Source organism: Meriones unguiculatus, chromosome 1, assembly GCF_030254825.1.
Source record: "Meriones unguiculatus strain TT.TT164.6M chromosome 1, Bangor_MerUng_6.1, whole genome shotgun sequence".
Lineage (NCBI taxonomy): Eukaryota > Metazoa > Chordata > Mammalia > Rodentia > Muridae > Meriones > Meriones unguiculatus.
Genome location: NC_083349.1, coordinates 184,936,493 through 184,948,670, shown reverse-complemented (window position 1 = coordinate 184,948,670; position 12,178 = coordinate 184,936,493).

Genomic DNA, 12,178 nt, shown 5'->3' with positions numbered 1-12,178 from the left:
TACCCAACTACAGAATGCGATGTCTGTTGAGTTTTCACTGGGAAGGAGAGAACAGGTGGCTACCATGGTAAAAACCGCTACTACTCGCTCTAGCATCTGTCACTCATATCCCTGACTTTCTCCTTCGTTTTCTACAGAGGCTGGAAACCAGCCAACCAAAAGCCTTGTTCCCCAGATGCCCTTGCAGCAGCTCCTCCAGTAGATGAGAGCTAGATCCTGGGGGGAACATCAGGGGTGTTTGGCAGTGGCGGTTCAGCATCTGCCTGCGGCTCTCGGCCACTTGAGAGACTGGCGGTAGCACCAGGTTAGCTGCAGCTCCCTGGATCCCATCTGCAGCTGGGGCATATGCTTTTGAACTCTGAGCTGTGTAGTGGTGAGTGACTCCCTGACAAGGGAGCTCTTTTCAGCCCTGGGCCTGAGGATCTTTACAATAGCCCTGTTCTATGTGTAAGACGGTTCTGGACTCACAGGGCCAGAACACAAGCTTCTATTTACTGAAACCCAAAGGATGTACATTTATGTCCCTAACCCACTCTACACTCCTGTTTGATCCATTCCCAAACACACTGCTTCTTTCCCATTGTCCCCAAACCAGGGTCACCTGTGGACTTCCAAATGAAAGGTTTACTAAATAACAGTTCTCTGACTTCTCAGTGCAGTCGCTGATCGTGCCATTTCAGGGAAGGAGGCGGGATCTACTCTGTACGGTGAAAAATAAGAAACTCCAAACCAAAGCTCCCAAGAATGGCTCTCCCTACTATCTGCCTGCTGTGTTAACGGGTGAACTGCCTAACCTCTCGGAGCTTATCTGCACCATCAAGCAAATCTAGAAGAATACCTATTATTACTATAATACCTACCTATGCTTAACCTGTGCATGACCTATTGAGGCTATATGAGATCTAGAATGCTTCCCCAAAGACTACCCCACGTTAAAAGTTTGGTCCTCAGCTTGACAGGTGGTAGAAGTTTTGTTAGAGCCAGTTAGTGTTAGTGATATTTGGTTATGGGATCTTGGTCTCTACTGATTTCCAGCCATACCATGGGCAAGTTGGTTTTGCAGCCTGTTCCTACCATTGAAGCGTGTTTCTCACTAACAGAAGCCTAAATGTCATAGACCCACCTAGTCATAGCCTAAAGCCTCTAAAACTGTGAGCCAAAATAAACGTCATATAACCTTCACAGCATAGGTAGGTTGGATATGTTTTATTTTAGGTTTGCTGATGGTTCTCAGCTCAGAGAGGTTAAGCAACTTAACCCAGAAACACAGCAGGCAGGTAGCAGGGGGCGCCATTCTGGGAGCTTTGGTTTGGAGTTTCTTTTCACTCTACGAATTCATTGTTATGGGTACTTGTTACGGTAACAGAAAGCTAGCTGACATTAGAGCTAAAGGTATTTTAGGAGCTACACTACTGAACAAACATGACAGGAGCCATTCTTAGGCTACAGACCTTCACTGACATCCTGTGTGCTTAAGGGGTTGAGATTTGAGGAGTTGATAAGATCATTTCCTTTATGGGATCAAAGCCACATATTGTCTGAAATGTGAAGGAAAGGAAACACTCCTCTGGGAAGATAAAAATTCTTCACTGGCAGAACAGTACTTGGCTTAAATTAAGAACTTTTTTTTTCTCCTAAAAATGGATTGGGCAGTTGCATGTTGGAAGTCTGGATGAAAATTACTAACCCAGGGCCCTCTCTGTGGGACTGGTGCAACTGTCAGCAGCTGGTAAGAGCACACTGAGTTACTCTGAGATGGTGCTCTAACGGTATCCCCCAGGGGGTAGCATACAGGTGACAGGTCTCAGCAGAGAAAACAGGACCTGCCCATCCCTGAGAACAAACCTCCTTCAAGCAGGCAAATTGTAGGTATGATGCTCAACAGAGCACAGAGGGAAATTAGAGGCTACCATATCTGCCTCTTTCAGAGAACTCAACAGGGCTTGGGAGATGCTATCAGCATGCAGAATCAACAGGCTGCTCTCCCAGTTCGAGGTCCAAGCCTCTCTAACTGTGCTACACTCTTCCTCTCTGGCTCTGAAAAATTGCTGTTACAGGTAGGATCCCATCCCCAAAGAGTGAAATGTCACATTCTGCTGTGCTTGAGAGGACCTGCAAGAGAGTCATAATCATATTGGTGGCAAGCCCACTGCACAGCTTCCATACAGGTGGAGAGAAATGCCTTACAAACTGGCAGTCTCATGAGGATGCCATGACGCAGATATTGTCTTCACTACAGAAGTAAAGCTAAGACTTCCTTGCCTGGGGCCAAATCTTCTGTAAATAGATAAGTCGGAAGTTAACCTCAAACTAAAGACTCAGATGATTTTTAACTTTGTTTAACATGAAACATTTCTCTCCTGTTGAATGTGGCTTGCATGAAACATCTATTTTTTTTTCTGAGTCTCTTCTCTGTGAAATGAGAGTAATAGTCCCATCTGACAGTCTCTGGTTTGGATATGTGCCAAGCGTCTAGCACAGGAGCTGGCTTAATCACCATGATGGTTAGACCGGAAAGGATCCCTTTCCTCCCTCCCTCTCCCTCTCCAGCAAACAACCCATTTATCTATTAGTCACTCCATGTCATTGAAGACAAGTATTTGCCCTTGACCATGTTTGCTGTTCCTCCATCCTATGCCTAAGCATCCCCAAACCCCACCTCCAGCCAGCAGTGGCCTTCCTATACACTTCTGAGATAGTCAGTCTAAGAATGCCAATCCCAGCAGGTCTGGAGTTCTAGTAAACAGTGCTTCTCCCTAGGAGCCACATGCCAGAGCTGAGGCTGGGCTGCGCTTGTATTCCTAGGTGCCTCTGACTGCTCTAGTGCAATGTGCTGGGGTCATGTCCTTTCCCAGCAGATGCTCCTGTTATTTCTTCTTTGCCCTAATGACAAACCAGAAAAAAAAAAAAAACCTGTTGCTCCCAAGAACTGTCACTGCAACCACACACTCATCAGGATGTCATTAGCCTCATCTTCCCCACTGCTCTGGAAATGGGGAGGGGTGTCCCACTGAGCATCAGCCTTCCTCAGCTCCTGACCACGAAGCGGCTACAAGGCAGCAAGACACCAGCTGGATGGCTCATTTCTTTCTAACAAGATCTCTAACGTAATCTCAATTTCCAAAAGACAAAAACAAAGAAGAATGCCTTGCCCCAGGGCTGATAGCCCTTGGAAGGACCAGGCTCTGGCCAGTCTAGGGCTCTGCTCCAGCAAGGTGCGGAGCTATCTCACGGGGTACTAGCAGAGCATTAGGAAGCATAATGAGAATCTCTGCCAGCCATCCCCAAGACTCAGGACTCCCCAGGTGTGGAGTTCAGAGGTCTTCCTAATTCTGGAACTGGCTGGTCTCCTATTACCAGCCAGTTCCAACAAACTGCCCGTTGTGGCGAGGGCTTCCTGCCAGTGAGGATTCAGCTCAGCTTGAGCATTGCTCCGCTGTCACATGTCCACCGCCAACCTCACATTTGTGCTTTTAATCTTCAGCAGCTCCATCTGCTCCTTCTGACTCTCCCCTGCCCTCCAGCTGCAGCACACACGTGTGCATGCACGCCCATGCAGTTCATCTCCTGAAGCTGAGAGATGAATTTTCACGTGGAACTGGGTGAGCTGAGGTGCAATGGAGATTTAGGCTGGATAAAAGGCAGGGTGAGAGAGTGAGAATTAGCAGTATGCACAGCAACGAAAATAAGTCCATGCCCATGTCGAATTTCAGGGTTCATCTCCCTGGGTTCTGCTCGGTTGGAATCTCTCTGATTTTATTTGCTTGATGCAAGTCACTGGCCAATGATGTCCAACCACAGCTTCTTATACTACAACAAGGAAGCTCTGACTCAGAAGGGCCAGGTGGGAATCTGGCCCTAGTTGGACAATGGTCTGACATAAGGATCAAAGAAGTATAGGGACAAAAGACCAGGAGACCCTGCGAGGCAGCCCCACCATGGTCAGACTGCAGATTCAAAGCTTCTCTTCACCCTTTATGATCTTAGAACCTCAGTGAGTTGCTTCACCCCCTCCCCCCCGCTCTGTGTCTGCGACATAAAAGGTGGCGATGTTGGGGACAGGATACTTATTTCATGGGTTTGTGCTGAGGATTAACTAGGGGATTTCTATGAAGCTCTCCACGCCGTGCTTGGCCCACCACAGGCTCTGAAAAGAGGCAGCTACATCATTACAGGGGTTTAGCTACTCCCATAGATGCCCCTGCTGGGCAATCCCTGCAGGGTCCTCTCAGGAGTTCTGAAGCATGAGGGTTTTGATCAAGGTTGGATAGGTTCCTGTGTGGCCCTCCCCCAGAGCTGGGAGTTAAAGGAGTGGATAGCCAGGCTCAGTGTTATTCAGAAATCCACGAGCCTGTAAGAAGGGAAGGGCTGGTAGGAATTCAGGTGGGGCCAGGAGCGGTTGTATGTCAGGGAAGTAGGGTTGGAGATGCACTATATGTGGCTCATTGGGAGAGTGCTTGTCTAGCATGCCTGAGGCCCTTTGTTCAATCCCTGGCATTGCCAAAAAGGAGTGGGTGGATGGAATGAACACGTGAAAGAAAGGAATGGCAAGGGGGGAACCAAAGACTGGATACCACTAGTCTACTTTCTCAACCCTGCTATACCATATGCTACCAGAACAACATATGGGAGAAAACCCCTCAAAACAGGAAAATGTGCATGATGCAAAGAACCAATAAAGGAACACAACCTTGTGTGGCCTGGGGCGATTAGCTCTGACATTTCCCGACTGGCAGACCTGCTCTGTGCTCTGCAGTTTCTTTTCATTAATACACTGCCTCTATGTCTACCCCTATCCATATGTCCCTCATCCTACTCTTTGTCCTGGGAAACAGAAGAAACCTCAGTGGGTATCCTTTGGAGTCTAACCTATGCCTGTAACACCACAGAGGAATGGGAAAGGTTGACATTAGTGCACAGTGGCACTGGTGCTCTGAACAAGATGCTGCCCTACAATATCAGCTTCAATGGGACTAAAGAAGGCAAGAGTTGACTTCACTTGGAAAACCTCCTTGCTGGGCTCTCCACCTCCCTCCAGATCAACAGCACTCTGCCTGATGTAGCCACGATTAGTATTCCTTCCCAAACACCTTTACACAATTGACGAGTGTGTTTGTGTGTGTGTGTAATGTGTGGTATGTGTATATTTGTGTGTGTAATATGATGTGTATATGTGTGCGGGGGGGGGGGTGTAATAAAACCATGGAGAATTTGATGTTTCCTCAAGTGCCACTGAGAAGGTTCCCAGGCTCTTTTCCTTAACCTACCATCAGACGCCTAGGCAGTCTTTACACAGCCTGTAAGAGCTGTGATTCATAGGGTTTAGGTTGAATATAAAACATGCACATCTGTTATTATCTCTCAACTTATTTTTCAATATAAAAATGCTGAGGAAGTCTTGTGTATGTGGCTTTGTCTATAAACCATCCAGTGTAACCTTACTGAGCCCTAAAGAAAGTTTTAGGGTTGTGTTCTGGTTCTTAGGCCAACCCATCTTCTATTTCAACCCTAGGTTCAACATCTTTGGGGTTCACTGTCGTGTTCCAACACTTCAAAGAAGCCTGGACATTATTTCCTGAGTGACAGCTGCCCACTGTGTCCCTCTCCTGCTTCAGGGGTTTCTCATTGTTTGCATGCCTATGTTCTACTCACTCCCTCACCTTCCACACATTCTGCTCAGTGCCTCGCCTTCCATACCTGCTGTCCTCTACTCGTTTCCAAAAGACCCTCTCTTTCTGCAAATCCCACACACTCACAAAGCCCTGGCACAACAGAACTGACAGGCACCTTTTCTTCAAATACTAAGTAAGTTATAGATGCTCTTTAATGAAGTGGGGAATAGTGCTGGACCCTCTGTACAGATGAGGAAAACGAGGTACACAAAGGCTAAACACCTGGTCTAAGATGCATCCCATCCCTTCCTCCCTTCCTCCCTCCCTCATCCTTCTACTTCACACAAAGCTCTCTTCAGCTCACATTACCCACACTCTCTCTTAATTTCTGCAGTGTGATATACTTTGAAATATTCATTATTACAAAGTTCTCTTTTGTTTGCTTCTGAAATTGAATTAAATTTATCAAGGTCCTTTAATTTTTTCTTATGGGAAGTTTTAGGGCCTAGACAAAAAGACGTGGACATAGGCTGAAAGAGTATAATTTTACTATAAGGACAGGTGAGTTGAAGGGCAGGACCATGTCTCTGTCTTCATCCTGCCCACAAGAGCAGTTGGATGCATCATCAGTACTGAGAGGACCTTGGTTCTCCATTCTGGCATTGGCTCCTTTGCCTCCCAAAGCCATAACTATATAGCACTGGTGACCACATTCCTGGTATGTATGTGGTTGTTACCAGATTCTCCCTCATAAACCTACATGACATGGGATGGATTTGTGTTGTACTGCCTGTGAACAACAGAAGGCCTAAGGCCTGGTCTAGCCATTCAAGTGGAAGAAGCCATTTTGAGAGGTTGCAGATAACCTCTGAGAAGATCTGATCTCCTGTGCTTCAGAGTTTATGTAGGCACCCCTACACACACACACTTAAATGCTGAATTTAGTCCTGTAGTCCTGGTTGTCCTGCTTATCTATTCTGGAGACCACTAAAGCAACAAAAAAGAAATGAATGCTTCCCCCTCCCCCTGCTTCTCAGTTCTAATGGAATCCTACAAAATCCGAGTCACAGACTGAAGTAGGAGGCTCTGAAGCACAGTCAGTTCAAACAACAGGACTGCTGCTGCACTGTCAGTGAAGTGACTGAGAAAAGCAAGTCCCTTTGCAGGGTGGTGGAAGTAGTCCGCAGTGGGAGCTAGAAAAGGTGGCCCCCACTAGGCTGCTTTCTGAAGAAGTTTGGGGACCAGCATGAACACAAACAGGAAGGGGATCAGTTCCTTCCACATAAGCTCAGGACACACAGCCAGCCTACTGGTTTGGGTCTGGACCCTTGACCTGTTATAACCTTGGAGACTGGCCAATGGGTTGCTTGAGTCTCCAGTTTACGAGGAAATTCCCCCCTCCCCCCTCCCCATTCTAGTAGCGACGCCATGGGGAACCATGGGAAACCATGCCTCTCCAATGTTCAAGACACAATGTTCAGGTATTGCCAACCATTTTAGTTCCTTTTCTGCTGCTATAACCCGATACTGCAGATTAAGTCACTCATAAGGAGTAATGACTTATTTGGCTCGTGGTTCTGGAGGCTAGATTGTACTGATGCATCTAGTCACAGTCTTGTAGTGAGTCGGAACATGGCTGGGAGAGAGAAAGGCCAGCAGGCACAAGTTGAAAAGACAAACATGGCAGCTGTCAGGGTTTGAATGTAGGTGTCCCCTACTGGCTCATGAACTCGAACACTTCATCCCCAGCGGGTGGTGCTGTGGTTCACTGAGGGGTAGCCCTTGAAGGCTGAATCCACTTCTGGTTGGGAGCAAACTGTATTTTCTGGTCTGCACATCCCTTGAGGAGCACTATCTCTTGACCTTGCAGCCACGGATCTCTCCTCCCATGCTTTTCTATGATGAGGCATTGGAATTCCCTGAAACCAGGAGGCAAAATAAACCTCTCCTGCTTTAGGTTGCTTCTCTCAAGTGTTTTGATCACAGGGATGAGAACTGTAACTAGCACAGAAAGCAGCCTGGTCCTTTCTTAGCTTGATATTCTGGAGTCCAGCTATGAGACTGTAAAATCAATCAAAAAAGCAATCCCCTTCTAAGCTTCAATGACAGAGACCCAGAGAGATTGCTCCATAGTTAGGAGAACTCATTGCTCCTGAAGAGAACCAGAATTTGGTTCTCAGCACTCAAGTCAAACTGTTTGTAACTCTACCTCCAGGAGGTCGGACACTCTCTTGTGGCTTCTGGCACTTGCACACACGTGCACATGTGCACTCATACACATACACATTTGATAAAAAGTTCAATGGCAAAACAGGCATAGAGTAAGTATTCCTAATGCAAAGGAGAGACAGGTTGGAGGAAAGGGGTAACAAGCTTCCCTGAGTCCAAAGCCCAAGACAGCAGATATTAAACCTTAAACCTGGAAGATAATAGTTTATTTCAGAAGCATCCTCTTTTAGATACACTAGGTGGTTTGGACTTCCAAAACGTGAGATAGTGCTAAACCTGTGGTTTGATTTTCCTGGGCTCCTCTCAGGTTGGAATCTCCTGACTGCAGCTCTCCAGTGCCGGCTTTCCATTCCGCTGTCCCTATAGTTCCGAGGTCTCCACGGTAGTCTAGCCACCACAGCTCTTCCACAGATTGCCCTGGGGACCCTGCAGCAGCTCAAATGTCACATTTCTTACTGTGGTCCTCTTAGGGGTTCACTTCCATGGCTTCATGTCTGTGAATGTATCCTTTGGGGTGTGGGTGGAGGAGGGCCGTGACTCCATGGATCTTACATCATTTGCCTATAGAAACACCACCATGTGAATGCCATTGAAACATGCAGTATCATGCAGATACCTCAGAATCTGGGCCACATGTGGCACCTGGGGCCCAGCCCTGCTTAAGCCATGTTTGAATTAACCAAAGGATGTTATGCCAGATTTAAGGAGCAGAAACCCAGACAGACCCTGGGCAGTGATCTCTTCCTGCACACAAGGTGCTTGAGACAACCTCGGGAATCTCTAAAATGACCTCAGATCTCCCCCCACCCCTCACCCCCAACAATGTACACACCCCATGCTTCTGATGAGCCACACCTGGCTCCCTTTTGGCCACCCTAATCTCACAGTTAGAAAGCAGTTCCTTGGCTTCGCACTTGCATGCATTTTCTCTTTGTGTGGCAGGATTGCATTTTCCAGGTTTTTATGCCCAGCTTTACTTTTAATTATAAGTTCTGCCTCTAGCTCATCCCTTTGTTCTCACAGATCACTGTATGTGGCCATGAGCAGCATGAAGCAGCGTGAATGCTTGCTGCTTAGACAGTTTTTCTGCCAGATTTCCTAGTTCATTGCTCCTACTTTGGATCTTGCACCAGATCCTCCGACACAGACAAAATTCAGCTAAATTCTTTGCCAATTTGTAACAAGAACGGCCTTTGTTCTGTGTGCTCCTCTGTCTCTATTTAAGATCTCGTTCGTGTGGTTTTACTGGGCAGGTTTCTACCAGCATTTGTTAGTTACCTTGCATGCTGTGACAAGCCACCTAGCAAAGGTATTTCTTGGGGCTCCAGATTGAAGGGTAGACCTAGTCATTTCAGGAGGGACCTAACAGCAGGAGCGTGAGGCAGGGAGGAAGCAGGGAAAGACGAATGCTAAGACTTAGCCTGCTTGCTTTTAATTTAGTCTAGAACCCCAGCCCATGGAGATGGCACAACCCACATTCAGGTGGGTTTGGTATCTTTAAAAATGAGTCATATTTTATTTCTCGCAGATGTGTGCCAAGTTTGCTTCATGTAGATTACCTCCATCATGCTCAAGACAGGGAACAGTTTCCTCCTAAGAATTTGCAGCTGCATCCACAGTTCTCCCCGACCTACTTTTGACACTCTCCAACCTGTTTCCCATGCCCGTACTTGTGTCACTTCAAGGCTGTGAATGGGGACATGCAATGTGTATGCCTCTTAAAACTGGTTTTAAAAACCATTATAATTCCCTAGTGTTAGACTAAGTTGTGCCTGCCAACAGTTGCTGATACTCCTCCCATAGTGTGTATCTGCCTCGGTATGTTTAACCTTTCACCTGCTCTGCCATTTTGCAAATTTTGGATATTACATAAGAAACTACAGTTCACAATCAAGTGCTGCCTTTTATGTGAACATGGCTTTCATTCTCTGGGATTTATTTCCCCAAAGGGCAATTGCTAGGTCACTCAGTAATCATATATTTAATCTTCTCAGAGACTGCCTCACTGTCTTGCAGAGTGGCTGGGCCTATATCCCCCACCAGCCATGTATATGTGGTCCATTTTCTCATTGGCATTTGGCCTTGATGTTTATTTTAATAGTTCTCTTTTGTGTACATTGACATCTCTCGTTGTGGCTTCAATTTGCTTATTAGCCAATAACATTTAGCATTTTCTCATGTCCTTATTTGCCATTTGTGTATCTTCCCCAACAAGATGAGTCTGAATCTCTTCTCCACTTTCTAACTGGATAACTTCCTATGATGACTTTTGTTTATTTGTCACTAACTTTGAAGATATCTTTATATACCCTAGGAACCAACAGGACATGGTTATGCAGGTTTCTGTTCACAAATATTTTCTTCATGTGTGTACTTTATATTCTTATCACCTTCGTGTGCTCCTTTCCAGAGAGTATGTTTTTATAATGTTTAGTTCATTAATGATTCATTTTTGAGACATTCTTGTGGTATTAAGTCTCACAGTTTTGTTTTGTTTTGCTTTAACCTAAGCCAGGAATATTTTCTTTTGGGGCCAGGTGTATTGATGCACACCTCTAATCTTAATTCTTGGGAGGCAGAGGTAAGAGGATCATGAGTTCAAGATAAGCCTTGATTACATGATGAGCTCAAGGTCATTCTAGAACACATAGTAAAACCCCATCTCAAAGAAATAAAGGGAAAGAGGATATTTTTCTAAAGGTTGTGTGTTACTATTTCATATCTAAGTCCTTAGTCCATTAGATTTTTATGTTTGTATAAAGCGTGAGGAAATAGATATTCCTATTAAAGAATCATTCTCTTTTACAGATGGAGAGACCCAGAGATATCTGAGAAAAAAATAAAATTGAGGGCCAATAACTGCTGAGATAATAAGCCAGCTGTTGCTGCTCTGGCTGACCCTCTCTTCTCCCCTCCCTATTTCTCTCTTCCCCTCTTCTCCCCTCCCCTCTCTTCTTCTCTTCCTTGCTTCCTTCTGGAGCATACACCCCACTTCCTGATTACATTCATTCCTCTACAGTGACTGTCCTCCCCTCAGCACACAGGTTCAGGATGGAGCCTGTCAGAACGCGTCCAGCATGCCCTCTGCAGCAAGTTTGCAGTGTGGAGAATGGAGACAGATAGGGAAATTCGTGTGTGCAAATGACTTGTCATTCTGGTTTAGAGAAAGTCGCCACTGGATTTCAGCAGTGTCCAGAGTATCACAGAACTGCTGGGTCAGTGCACTGACTGGTGGGTGGTGTGTGAATGCTCACCATTGTGACCACATACCCAGGAAGCCTCACTTCTCCTAGAGTTCACCCAAAGACCCCCATTAGCGAGATCCAAGGAGGAACAAGTGCACGATAGTTGCCAGAGGCGATGGCTTTCATTTTGCCCAGTGTGCCAGGGTGCTCGACAGCTGGCCTGTTTCCACAGGTGGCTCTGCAGTGAAACCTTAGCTGGGAGTGTCCACATACCTTCACCTTGGTGAGAAGCTCACAGGGGTATTTTATTTGAGGTCCTGGCAGTTTGCTTTGAGCCCTGGCAGGCCCCTCCTCCAGGAGCTGACCCTTCCCTCACTTCTGCTGGGAGTCTCTGAAGGCAGCCCTGAAGACTTCCAGGTTCTTGCCTTTCCTGCAGAGCCACTGCAGGTATAACTGCAGAAATGATTCCGGTGGCTTGTCCCTGTACCTTCCTCTGAAACCTAAGTTGGTCTTGCAAAATGTCCAAGGGGGTCCGGTTCTGTCGGAGTGAGGCTTCCGGGGGACAGGGGCCTATTCAAGTTTCCAGTCTCCTCATTCACTCGCTCAGCAGGAAGCCAGAGACCTCGCCCTGTCCCCCTGTTCTCCCTCTCTCAGACTGCAGTGGCCTTTGTGTTCCAAATCTTCCACTCTTGGGAAGGGAAGATGTAGGCAGGGTGCTTCAATGGCCCCGCCCTGCTCCAGCCAGGAGCCTTCCCTCTGACGTCACATCCCAAGCAGGGTGTTACTCTCTTCACCTCCACCTTCCTCCAGGGAGCACTTCCCTCCCTTTTCTCCCACATTCTTAAAGGCTCCCTCACATACCAGCACACCCAGCCCATTTCTCTAGGAACCAAGAGCGTTAATCACCACTTACTCCAATGGCTATGTGAAATGGAATACTTACTGTTTCATACTCGGTTTTCTCATCTATAAATGGGTGTACCTGTCATAAAACTGTTCTGGGTTTAAACAAGAAAATGCCTATAAAGTGCACATAGTAGGCAAATGGCTACTGAACCTGGAACAATGCTAACAGTGCTCAAGTAGTAGTGGCCATGCCTACTCCCCATGATAACTGTCACTAGGCCCACTCTTCAGTCCTTACATCCTATA